The sequence below is a fragment of the Hyperoodon ampullatus genome (genome assembly GCF_949752795.1).
Source record: "Hyperoodon ampullatus genome assembly, chromosome: X".
In the NCBI taxonomy this organism is placed as follows: domain Eukaryota; kingdom Metazoa; phylum Chordata; class Mammalia; order Artiodactyla; family Ziphiidae; genus Hyperoodon; species Hyperoodon ampullatus.
The window spans coordinates 29,007,518-29,020,142 of record NC_136913.1 but is presented as its reverse complement, the minus strand read 5'-3'; the positions used below and the strand labels follow the sequence as shown (position 1 = coordinate 29,020,142).

At 39.8% G+C, this 12,625-nt stretch overlaps 1 protein-coding gene across 7 annotated transcripts in view; it reads left to right on the top strand.

Moving 5' to 3' along the window:
* Positions 1 to 12,625, top strand: part of DMD (dystrophin) — a gene marked incomplete at both ends in the record, with an annotated part of 2,093,893 nt that overhangs the window by 2,045,819 nt on the left and 35,449 nt on the right. The gene's annotated exons all lie outside the window — the stretch shown is intronic.

The window sequence follows — 12,625 nt, the reverse complement described above, 5'->3', positions numbered from 1 at the left end:
TCAGCCCAGTTGTAGTGTTCTGTGGAACTCACTTTGGTAAGAAATACAAGTCTGTACTAATGTCTCTTAAAATGAAACCTGGATTTTTCTCACAAAAGTAACTTCTGATTTTCTCCAGTAGTAAAGCCCTACAACCCCAGAGACCAAAATGATTTAGTCTGGAAAAATTCAAAGATAGGTATTAAATCATCTCCCGTAAGAATAGATAATTCTATGAGGTCTTTTTGTGGAACATCCCACTGTGAGTGACCTGGCTTTCCCATCAAGCCACAAAAAAGCATTTCCACCAATAACTTGACAAAATTAATTTGCTATATGGAGCTCTTAATTGTTGTTAACTGATTGAACTGCGATGGATGTCCACCAAAGACAGAAACTTTTGCTTCTATAACAATTACTGTTGGATTTTGCTTCCTAAGTTGTTAGATGCAAAGGCCAGTTGTTACTTGAGGCCTCTCCTGGGTTGTGATATAAAAGTGTATTACCAACCCATGGGAAGATATTAGCAGGAATGCAGGTGTAACAGTCATCTCAATGACAGATTAAGGTATACATTTTGAAGATGTGTAGCTAGTGTATGGTCCTGTGTAATGCTACTTGAGGAAGCTGATTCCTTTTCTGGCACTGAACTGTTAGAGGAAGGATCAGTGATGAATCTTGTGTGGCTTGGTACTTAGCAAGTGTAAGTTCACAGAACCCATGGCTAATGGAGACATCCAGGAGACTTGAAAAGACAGGTCTGGAGTCTAGAAGAGAAGCCTTGACTGAGGAATAATGGGTTGGGGAGGTCGGGTCATGGGTGTAGAGGAGGTGGAAGCCTAGGGAGAGGACAGGGTCCTCTTAGGAAGAGAACACGTGTGGAAAGAAGACCAAGGACCTCCTGGTGTACTTGATTGTAACTGGCTATGCCCAGTTCTCCACCAGTAGCCCAGATAGAAATGGTTTCCTGGTTTGTATTACTTATGTAAATGGATGACTTCTGCAGATGACCAGACCCTTTTTTTTTTTCCTGCTATGTGGATAATTAAAGTTGACCTTTTTCTGTATCTCCAAATTCTGGGTTACCTTTTGGTACCACTCCATCTGCTATCTACAATTTATAAGTAAACCCATATCCTTTTCCTGTAATTTCCTAGTAAATCAAAGTGATTATTTCAAAGATAGAAATAACCTATATTCTTAGCTTAAACAATGAGCACAATTCCCAGTCCTTTTGCATTAGTGTAAGGTTTGTCACCTTGGAACTAAACAATATCCCACACGCTAGAAGGTGAGCTCTTGAAGGGTAAGGGACTGTGTCTCGCATATGTTTCTCTCTATAGTGCTGGTGTAGGCTTTACATGTTGATTCAATTAATGGATAAATGTCCTTTGGAGTTTTCTTGTTCCCTGCCAGATTTCTTGGCTGGTTTTTCTACATCTGTGACTCTATTTCTGTTTTGTAAGTAAGTTCATTTGTATCATTTATTTCAGATTCCATATATAAGCAACATCATATGGTATTTGTCTTTCTCTGTCCGACTTGCTTCACTCTGCATGACAGACTGTAGGTCCATCCATGTCTCTACAAATGACCCAATTTCATTCCTTTTTATGGCTCAGTAATATTGCATTGTATATAATACCACATCTTTTTTTATCCATTCATCCGTCGATGTACATTTAGGTTGCTTCCATGTCTTGGCTATTGTAAATAGTGCTGCTATGGACATTGGGGTGCATGTATCTTTCTGAAGTATGGTTTTCTCTGGATATATGCCCAGGAGAGGGATTGCTGTGGATCATATGGTAGTTCTATTTTTAGTTTTATAAGGAACCTCCATACTGTTCTCCATCATGGTTTCACCAATTAACATTCCCACCAACAATGTAGAAGGGTTCCCTTTTCTCCACACCCTCTCCAGCATTTATTGTTTATGGAGTTTTTAATGAAGGCCATTATGACTGGTGTGAGGCAGTACCTCATTGTAGTTTTGACTTGCGTTTCTCTGATAATTAGTGATGTTGAGCGTCTTTTCATGTGCTTTTTGGCCATCTGTATGTCTTCTTTGGAGAAATGTCTGTTTAGAACTTCTGCCCATTTTTTGATTGGGTTGTTTGTTTTTTTGACATAGAGCTGCATGAGCTGTTTGTATATTTTGGAGATTAATCCCTTGTTGGTCGCTTTGTTTGCAAATATTTTCTCCCACTCTGTGGGCTGTCTTTTATATCATTTTCCACTGGACTGAAAACACTGAAGTTGTTTAGGTTAACCCAGACTTGAACATTTCCTGGGCTTATTTTGGGGCTCTCTTTTAAATTCATTGTCTGAAAATACTGAGAAGTGTCTGCATACATAATTCTGCAGGCATGTACACACCGTCTTTCTCTTATGTACACGGGTTAAACTTGATTCCTCCATAGTAGGAGAGAGCATTAGAAAATTATTGACTTCATTGGGGAAATAATCTTTTTTGCTGTGAGAAATAATATTTTGAATTTAGAACTTATTTTTTATAAGAGCTTTATCAAGGTATAATTCACATACCATAAAATTAACCCATTTAAAGTGTATATGTCACTGGTTATTAGTATATTCACAGAGCTGTGCAACCATCGTCACATAAGCAATTTTAGAACAATTTCCTCACCCCAAAAAGAAACCCCGTACCCACTTTCAGTCACTCTCCATCTCTTCCAAAACAGCCGCACCCCAGCCCTAGACAGTCACTAATCTTCTTTATTTATATGGATTTGGTTATTCTGGACATTTCATATAAATGGAATAACACAATACATGGTCTTTTCTAACTGGCTTCTTTCACGTAGCATAATATTTTAAAGGGACACCTATGTTGTAGCATGTATTAGTACTTCATTCTTTTTTATTACTGAATGATATTCTATCGTATAGAAATACCACATTTTAAAACATTCATTTGGCAGTTCACAGACATTTGAGTTGTTTCCACTTTATGGCTATTATGGATAATTCTGCCATGAACATTTGTGCACGAGTACCGGGACTTACTTTAAAGAAATGATTCTGTAGTTTCTGTCATTGTAACAGAGGAGACCGTAGGATCAAATATGGCAAGAGTATATAGCAGTGCGTGCCACGAAGTGAAAAACAGGCCATCAAGATAAATTTACTGGGAGAATTTAAGGCCAAGTCTTAACTACTTGTGAGGGATTCAAGCCAGGACACACAAAGCCTAAAATAATGATTCTCCTAGAGGCTGTTACAGCTTTTTGCTGACCACAAACAATGAAAGTTTAATATTTTACTGTATTTGTCTGAAAATTGAAACACACTTTTCCCAATGGTACTATTCCTGGAGACTAGACTTGCTCACTTCTAAAACCTTTCCAATCCTAGTATGCTTTTTGTATGGTTAAGACTAGTCACAGTCATATTTGTCTTGGGTTTTGTTTGTCTGCTTTATTTCCAGGTATAACAGGAGTTTTTTAAATGAATTCTTCTTGTGTTGAACTTTTGATTAATACATTTATTCTTGGACAATACTGTGTTAGTCCTTGATCAGGAAGTTGTGAAAAAGTATCTCACTCATTGAAGATTAAAAAAAAAAAACTAAAGCCCATTAATACTGTCAGGTTCTGTCTCATGGAGCTCAAGCAAGATATAGATCACGATGTCAAGAGCAAATCCTGAGAATAGAGTATATCTAAGTACACTAACCCTGTAGACTTGGTCTGAAGAGTTTATTACAGCAGTAATCTATGGACAAAATGTTATCATTCAGTCACATGCCCAGCAGATTTGGTGAAATCTAAGGAAATCTCATCCTAGTGATCTTAGCTCAGTGATTTCATTTGGCCCAGATGCTCAGCTGTGCTCACTTTACTATAGCACAGGTGATGGAAAATATACAATTCCCAGATTCTGGGGTAGCTACAATGATGACTGGGGGGGGCAAGAATTAGAGAGCAAACGGTGAATCAGTTTCTAAGCGCTCACGCTCTCTCTCTCTGTCTCTCTCTCCCTCTCCCTCCCTCCCTCCCTCCCTCCCTCCCTCCCTCCCTCCCTCCCTCTCTCTCCCTCCCTCCCTCTCTCTCTCCCTCCCTCTCTCCCTCCCTCTCTTTCTCTGTCTCTGTCTCTGTCTCTCTCTCTCTCTATATATATATATATTCTGCCAAGTTCAGTGGGTGTTATTAGATTGCTTTTATTTCAGACAATTTAAGTGCTTTCCTTTGGTAAGAAGCTTTCAGCACACCTGAGGTTCCAAATCCAAAGAGTACACAATATAGAGAAAGAAGTCATAATAATTATGAACACTTAGATTGGGCTGGGTCTGATTCTAACAAAGTTGTACGTAGAGAGTGTAGACTGCACTGGCTCACTGAACCTCCTGGTGGGGTGAGTGCTTAGGTCAGTTGCCCAGCCTCAGCAGCTGGCAGAGCCTGGCTGTGAATCAAGGTCTTTCTAACTCCAGAACCGTGCTCTCAAACCCTGTTCCAACTCCCACCTCCTCCATGGGTGATAAAAGGCACCAAAAAGGCAATGTGTCCAAAAAAAAATTACCGTATTTTTCTTTACTTGCTTCAACATCACTTTTTGTAAACAAAGTTATTTCTTTATTTATTTATTATTATTTTTTGGCTGCCTTGGGTCTTTGTTGCTGCGTGTGGGCTTTCTCTAGTTGCGGCAAGCGGGGGCTACTCTTCGTTGCGGTGGCTTCTCTTGCTGTGGAGCACCGGCTCTAGGCACGCGGGCTTCAGTAGTTGTGGCTCACAGGCTCAGTAGTTGCGGTGCAACAGCTTACTTGCTCTGCCGCATGTGGAATCTTTCCGGACCAGGGTCGAACCTGTGTCCCCTGCATTGGCAGGCAGATTCTCAATCACTGCGCCACCGGGGAAGTCCCGCTTCAACATCGCTCTTAAATGCAGATATCACTGGAAGAAATGGTACATTATTATAAAATCCCAGTAAGGTTTATTCAGTAGGAAAGGGGTTGGAATTTAAGAGCTCTACATGCATTACAAGGGAACAATGTTAAGAGAAGAGGATTAGAAACAAGAGCCCGGGGGTTCCTGCCATTTTTACTGTTTTGCTTAAGGCAGACCTAAAATATGCATATTTTTACTTCCCACCCTGTGAGCGGCTCCATAATTAACACTGGTAGTGCCAAGGCATATTAATGTCTCTTTCCATCTAGTTTAGGGGTATTTTTGACTTTGTGTTTGATAAAATTTTACAGTATAGCTTTAAATATTTTAATTATAATTGAAAAAGGCTCTGTGCAATTTCCAGTTTTTAAAATACCTCACGCCTGCGAAATTTGTCTTTCCCTTTTTTTTTTTAGAAACTGCTAATTTGCTAGATTTATAGTTGCTGTAATAGTTCTGTGTGATTTACTACATTTGCCTGAATCCAGATTGGTGGATATGATTTAGCTGCTTTTAACACTGTATGAGAGTAAAGCTAGATTTCTCTGGGCCTAATCTTTTTAGATGCAGACCTTTGTAGTTGTTCCCACTTTATGAAATGGATCCTGTGTGTGCTCATGCTTTGATATACAGTTTAATCTATAAGACTTGTTAAGACAGTGATCACTGGAAAATGATCTTCAATTATATAATTACACACAGTACAGAAGTTCCATTTAAAGAGTACATGACCTACATTGAAAACACTTGGTTGACATCAGTAAATTAATAGAAATTACACAAAGATTGTTGTAATGTTCTTTATTATAACTAGCATGTAGCTTGTTATGATTGCTAGAGGGACCAGGTGCTTTCATGTTTTCAGCAGGTAGAGGTAAGGCCAATTTGATTTCTCTCTCTCTTTTTTTTTTTTTTTTTGATTTGTTTCTTATATCCATTAGCTAGTTAGGAAAAATTTTTTAATGTAAATTTGTATCTGGACAACCACATTTATACACATGATGACATAAAATTAATCAGATACAGCTGCATAGTTGTAGAATGGAGGGATTTTTTTAAGCTCTATGGAGAATAAGAAATTAATAATGGATGGGAGACTTTTTTTTTTTTTTTTTTTTTTTTTTTAGCAAGACTGGCTGCAGGAAGAAATTGTGGTGACAGAAATCATGTGAAGTAAATTTGAATTAGTGTTCTTTAGGGAGCTACCAGAGAAATATAATTTACAAGATAATCAAGAACCTAAACAGATTCTCTGTGGAGTCATTGTCTGATCCCTGACATATATTCATCTATGTTGAAATGACTCCACAAATACCGTCTAACAATTAAGAGAATCAATAGGGGTGAAATGTACATGTATAACTTCAAGAAAAGTAAAACATACAATATAAATTGACAGCCAGCTGTTAAAATGAGCAGATTATGTACTTGTATTTAAGGTTTAAAATGACTCACCCTGGAACCAGTGGTATCTCACTGATCTTTTATGGGAATGATATCCCCTATGTGCTTTATAAATACTGCGTCCAAAAAAATCCAGCATTATGATGTACTTTAAAAGGTACTGGCACAGAAGTTTTTAAATGTAAGAAAATGACTTAGTTCATAAGGGCTAACTGGCTTCATTTCCCAACCCCTAACACTGCTCTGTAACCATGACCACATTCATTAGGAAATGTTTAGTAAAAGTTATCTCTAATTCAACTCTTTTTTATTTCTAAAGCTTTTTAAAAATTTTTATTTTTATTTATTTATGGCTGTGTTGGGTCTTCGTTGCTGCGCGCGGGCTTTCTCTAGTTGCGGTGCGCAGGCTTCTTACTGCGGTGGCTTGTCCTGTTGCGGAGCACGGGCTCTAGGTGCATGGGCTTCAGTAGTTGCAGCACCCGGGCTCAGTAGCTGTGGCTCGCAGGCTCTAGAGCGCAGGCTCAGTAGTTGTGACACACGGACTTAGTTGCTCCGCAGCATGTGGGATCTTCCCGGACCAGGGCTGAAACCTGTGTCCCCTGCAATGGCAGGCAGATTCTTAACCACTGTGTCACCAGGGAAGCCCTAATTCAACTCTTTGAACATCAGTTTTTCTTGGTAATCTTCATCAAAATTAAAAATACCTGTAAAAGAGAATTTAGACTCAAGTCAAAGAACTTTGTATTTTACTTGGTTTCTGGCCAAGGTACCTCCTTTTGAGCTATTTCGGGTGCTATTTCTGGCTTTTCAAACGTTTGGCATGACAGCTTGTCCTGCCTCAGAGATTCAGGAAAAAAACTATTCCCTCAAAATAAATAAGTTTGTTATTGAGCTCAATAGAAGTTTTACGTATGCCACATATTTGTTTAGGGAAGGTCGCTTGTTTGGTTCACTGAACCCTGTTCTGGTAAATTTAGATTTGAACGAGTACTGTGGGAACCTTGACCATACATTTACAAAATCAACATGTCCTGGTAGGCTTCTGATTAAGATAATGTTAGCTTTTGCTTTAAGGCATCATCTTCTCCTACCATTTGTGCAGTGGTAGGTAATATATGGAGTGAAAAACATTAAAAAGCCATAGTTGGGCTTGAAAACAAGATGAACATTTCTGTGGACCAGAAATGGGGAGTTGGGGGGAGGGGGAGTGCAGGACGTGGTGAGCAGTGTGTGGGGCTCACACGCTGGTCAGTGGACTTTCAAACTCCTGTTGGAATGACAGGGATTAAAATTCTCCTCACCAGGTCAGGGCTCAGAGCCAGATTTGAAATCAGGGTCCTGCCAAAACACACCTGGAGAGAGACAGACACATACTGACTTATATTTGAAAGGAAGATGAAAGAGAGAACCATTTGGACTGCAGCAGGGGACTACAGCTTATATGTAGCCATGGACCTAATGCATAGAACCTAGGGAAGAAGTGAGAAGTATGGTTGCGAGGGGGAGCATCACAGCCTTGAAGCCAGGACCTGAACCATGCTGCCTGGTGATGAAATTAGCAACAATTGCATTCATATCACTCAATATAGGAGCTTCAAATTACCAATATAAGATCTAGCCCTAGACTAGAGGCCCTGAGACCCTGCTGCTGGAGAGGAAACAGCCATAAAACCACTTGACAGAGAACAGTCAGTTCAGAAGGAGAGAGATAAAATGGAAAACACTCAAACACGAACTATAGCAGAAAACACACCGTATCCCTTTCAAAATGTCTCCAAACCAAAATCCAAAACACATGCAGACTTGAGATAGCCCCTGCAAACTGACCTTCAAATGATGAATTAAGCCTAGATGAAAATGAAATGATAAAACAGTCCAACAAAGATTGTAAGTACACTTAAGATGCTCAAAGACATAAATAAGGAAATACCATTTATTCAAATAACAAATTAAGAAACAGAAATTGATGAAGAACAGATGGATCTGAAAAAGACATCTTTGGAAATGAAAAACTATCATCATTGAAGCTACTGAACTCAATAGACAGGGTAAATTCTAGGCTGGACCCAGTCAGAGAAGATAAGGATTTGAAAAGATGATTCTGAGGACTTTACTATACACAGCACTAAGAAAAACAGATAAATATAAATAAGCAATTAAAGAAAGATGGGGGGCTTCCCTGGTGGCGCAGCGGTTGAGAGTCTGCCTGCCGATGCAGGGGACACGGGTTCGTGCCCCGGGTCCGGGAAGATCCCACATGCCGCGGAGCGGCTGGGCCCGTGAGCCATGGCCGCTGAGCCTGCACGTTCTGAGCCTGTGCTCCGCAACGGGAGAGGCTACAGCAGTGAGAGGCCTGCGTACCGCAAAAAAAAAAAAAAAAAAAAAGATGGGGAATTGACCACAAGACTCTAACATATACCTAGTACAAGTTTCAGAAGAGAGAATGGAGGAAATGGCAGAGAAGCAATACTTGAAGCAGTAAGAGCCGAGAATCTTCCAAAACTGAAGAATGATGTGGGTCTTTAAGGAAATGGTCTCCCGAGAGAAATTTCAAACATCTGGGAAGGCAAGAGAGGCCTATGTAGAGCAATTGGTATTCTTTACAGCTCAGCTTTGGGAAGCCCTGGCTGATTCAAATGAGCTTTTTCTGTTTTTCAGTGGAAAGCATAAAAAACAGAAGTGCAGTGTCTTGTATGTATTAAACCATGGTTTCTGAACAAGGGCACTTATAAATAACTCAGTAAAGCAGAGCTCTGTGGAAAACTAGACCCAGAGGAAGACGTCTCTGGAAAAGGTGGTCTCCTGTCAGTAACTTTGTGAAAAGTAAGTGGGAGGATAGTAACCGTTTGTTGTACTGTCCTGAAGTCCATGTGTAAAAGCAATGTTTTCAAAAAGAACATCATGGATGACCCACTCTGGTAGAAAGAAAAGTCTTGAATAGGATTCTACATAAAAAGGTGTTATCAACTGGGACATTTCAATGAAGGTGGATTTCTTTTAGTGAACACTTCAAGGGAAAAAAAATAGAAGATAATTCCTATCAAATGAAACCTTGTGAACATTGGATGCTGCTTCAGGTTCACGGAAACATTTCGATGATTGTCAGTTAAGCGGCCAGAAATTGGATTTTATTAATGTGAACAACTACTTATGGTGGTTTCACACCCAGAGGACCTATGTGTAGAATCTGGCTGAGAGTAAACTTATTTTGATGAATTTCTTCTTATTACTGCTTTGTCAAAGCAGATGGCTATGAAACAAACTGCACATGTAACTCTCCTTGAAGACTGATAGCAGATAGGATTTCAATCAATACAGATAGGATACTATATTCCTGTAAATGAAAAAGATCATAGATTGATTTTCCTGTATGACTTTAAACAAATTCCTAGAAAACTTGTAACGTTAGGTACAGGGTAGAGCTTTAAACAAAAACAAACCAAAAAAAATTGATTGGATTGAAATAAAATCATCTTTGGTGCAGAGATCCAGCATTTTGAAACTAGGCCTTTTGGAAGACGTGCCATCCCTGAGGGACAATGGGAAAACTCTTCTTGTCTGCTCACCACTTGCCTCTCACGTCTCTTCTCATAGATAGACATCTCCCATATTTGTGGATAGGACATTCTCTAACCCGATGAAATACCATCTGTGAACCACAGAAATCTGTCATCTTATTTTGGTATTCATCACAACTGGAAGAAAGATATCAAGAGTTCTGCTCATTTGCTGGGTATCAAATAACAGGTGTCCTCCGTTGGAATTGTATACTCAGCAATTCTAAAGCAAGAAGGAAATCTATACCCCTATGTGTATTTATTAAAAAGCATAAAAATAAGAAAAATGATTTAAGCATTCAACCTAAAAGCTAAAGGAAAAACACAGGAAGTTACAGAACATTGGTTTTTTTTTTTGCGGTACGCGGGCCTCTCACTGTTGTGGCCTCTCCCGTTGCAGAGCACAGGCTCCGGACGCGCAGGCTCAGCAGCCATGGCTCACGGGCCCAGCTGCTCCGCGGTATGTGGGATCTTCCCGGACCGGGGCACGAACCGGTGTCCCCTGCACCGGCAGGTGGACTCTCAACCACTGTGCCACCAGGGAAGCCCTGTTTTTTTAAATTTATTTAATTTTGGCTGTGTTGGGTCTTCGTTGCTGTGCACGGGCTTTCTCTAGTTGCGGCGAGCAGGGGCTACTTGTCGTTGCAGTGTGCAGGCTTCTCATTGCGGTGACTTCTCTTGTTGCAGAGCACAGGCTCTAGGCACGCAGGCTTCAGTAGTCGTGGCACGTGGGCTCAGTAGTTGTGGTGCACGGGCTTAGTTGCTCTGCGGCATGGGGGATCTTCCCGGACCAGGGCTCGAACCCGTGTCCCCTGCATTGGTAGGCAGACTCCTAACCACTGCACCACCAGGGAAGTCCCAGGACGTTGTTAATGGACATAAAAGGAGACTAGAATATATTCCTGGTTATGAAGACTCAATAACACAAAGTCAGCTCTTCCCATTTTAATCTATACAGTCAATGTAACTCAAACCCGGAATTTCAACAAGGATTTTCCTGAAATATGAAATCTTGACACTAAAATCATAGGAATGATCAGAGAGGTCTGAAGTGCCAAGAAAATTTTAAGACAAAACAAAGTGGGAGTGAGATGGCCTACCAGACAACAATGTATTTAAAGCCATAGTGTGGAATTGCACAGGGACAGACAGATAAACCAACAGCAGAGACTGGAGAGCTCAGAAGCACACTTGTGTATTTATGGACGCTTGATGTATTATATAAATGCCGTAGAAATCAGTGGACAAAAGGTGGACTATGGGGCTGGCTTAATAAGTTATCTATGTGGGGATAGTAAAATTAGATTTTATGTTCACACCAAACATAAAAGATTCTGGGTAAAGTCCTAACTGTGAAAAACAAAATTTTGAACTTTAAAATGTAGGTGTAAGGAAGATTTTCTTAAAACATAAAAAGCAGAAAACATGGAGGAGTGTTTTGAAATTAAAAATTGTTGTACAATAAGATGCCAAGAATAAAGTTAAAGATCAGCTATGCTAAGATATGTGTAGGAGATACTATCTGCTGTGCATATAACTGGCAAAGGATAAGCATCTCGAACATATCCAGGACGTGAATAAGACAAAGACAACCCAGTAGGGAAATGGGTAAGGAAACATGAAAAGCCAACTAACATAAAACAAGTTCAGCCTCGGGGAATTCCCTGGCGGTCCAGTGGTTAGGGCTCTGCGCTTTCACTGCCAAGGGTGTGGGTTTGATCCCTGGTCAGGGAACTAAGATCCCACAAGCCACACGGTACGGACAAAACAGAAAAAGTTCAGCCTCACCAGTAGTCAGAGATGTGCTCATTAAAATATACCCGTCAACCAAAACTTAAATGTTTGGTAACACCAAGTATTTGATGAAGATGTGACCAAATGGAAAATCTCACTCACTACTGGTGGGAGAGTAAATTGGTATAAAAACTCTTAGGAGAGCAGTCTGGTGATGTGTAGCGATGTTGAAGATGTTGCTAGAACCCAACAATTTTACATCTACATATATTCTGTAAAGGATCTCTTAAACAGGTATCCAAGGAGACAGGTAGACAGAAGTTCATTGCGTCACTGTTTGTAATAGTGACAAGTTGGAAACAACCTAAATGTTCATTGAGAGGAGAATGTTGTTGGCATATTCAAGCAGCAGAATAATACCTTACAGCCGTTAAAATCATGAACTATTATGTATCAACATGGATAAATCTCCAAAACGGTGTTGAAGGCAAAAAGCAACTCTTAGAATGGTATGTACATGCTTAAACAAAGTTCTTAAACATAAAGTTTAAGAACATGCAAAATAATGCTATTAGATTGAATCACGTGAAATGGCCATTTATGTAGGGTAGAAAAAGCCGAATCTCAGCAAGCCAGTATGTGTGGATGCATTCGTGGTAATGATGGACGTGGAACTCAGGATGGCATTATCTCCTTGGGGGCATTGGTGAGCCGGGAACTGATATCATAGTAAGGAGAATCTGTGGGGAAGCTTCAGCTGTAACTGTCATATTTTATTTCTTCAAAGAAATTTGAAGAAAATATGGCAAATGTTAAATTTATTAAAGCGCTGTGGTGGGTACATGGGTACACTCTTACTATGTTCTTACACATTGCTGTTGAAAATATTTGATGATGTTTTTTAAGCAAACCAAAGTGTTGCTAGAGGTATAAGACTCATAATCTCATGACAGTATAAGGAAATATTTACAAAATGATTAACTCCTTTGCTGCTTAATTATGTAAACATAGCACTAGTAAGGCTTTGAGTATAGAAGATTGAAA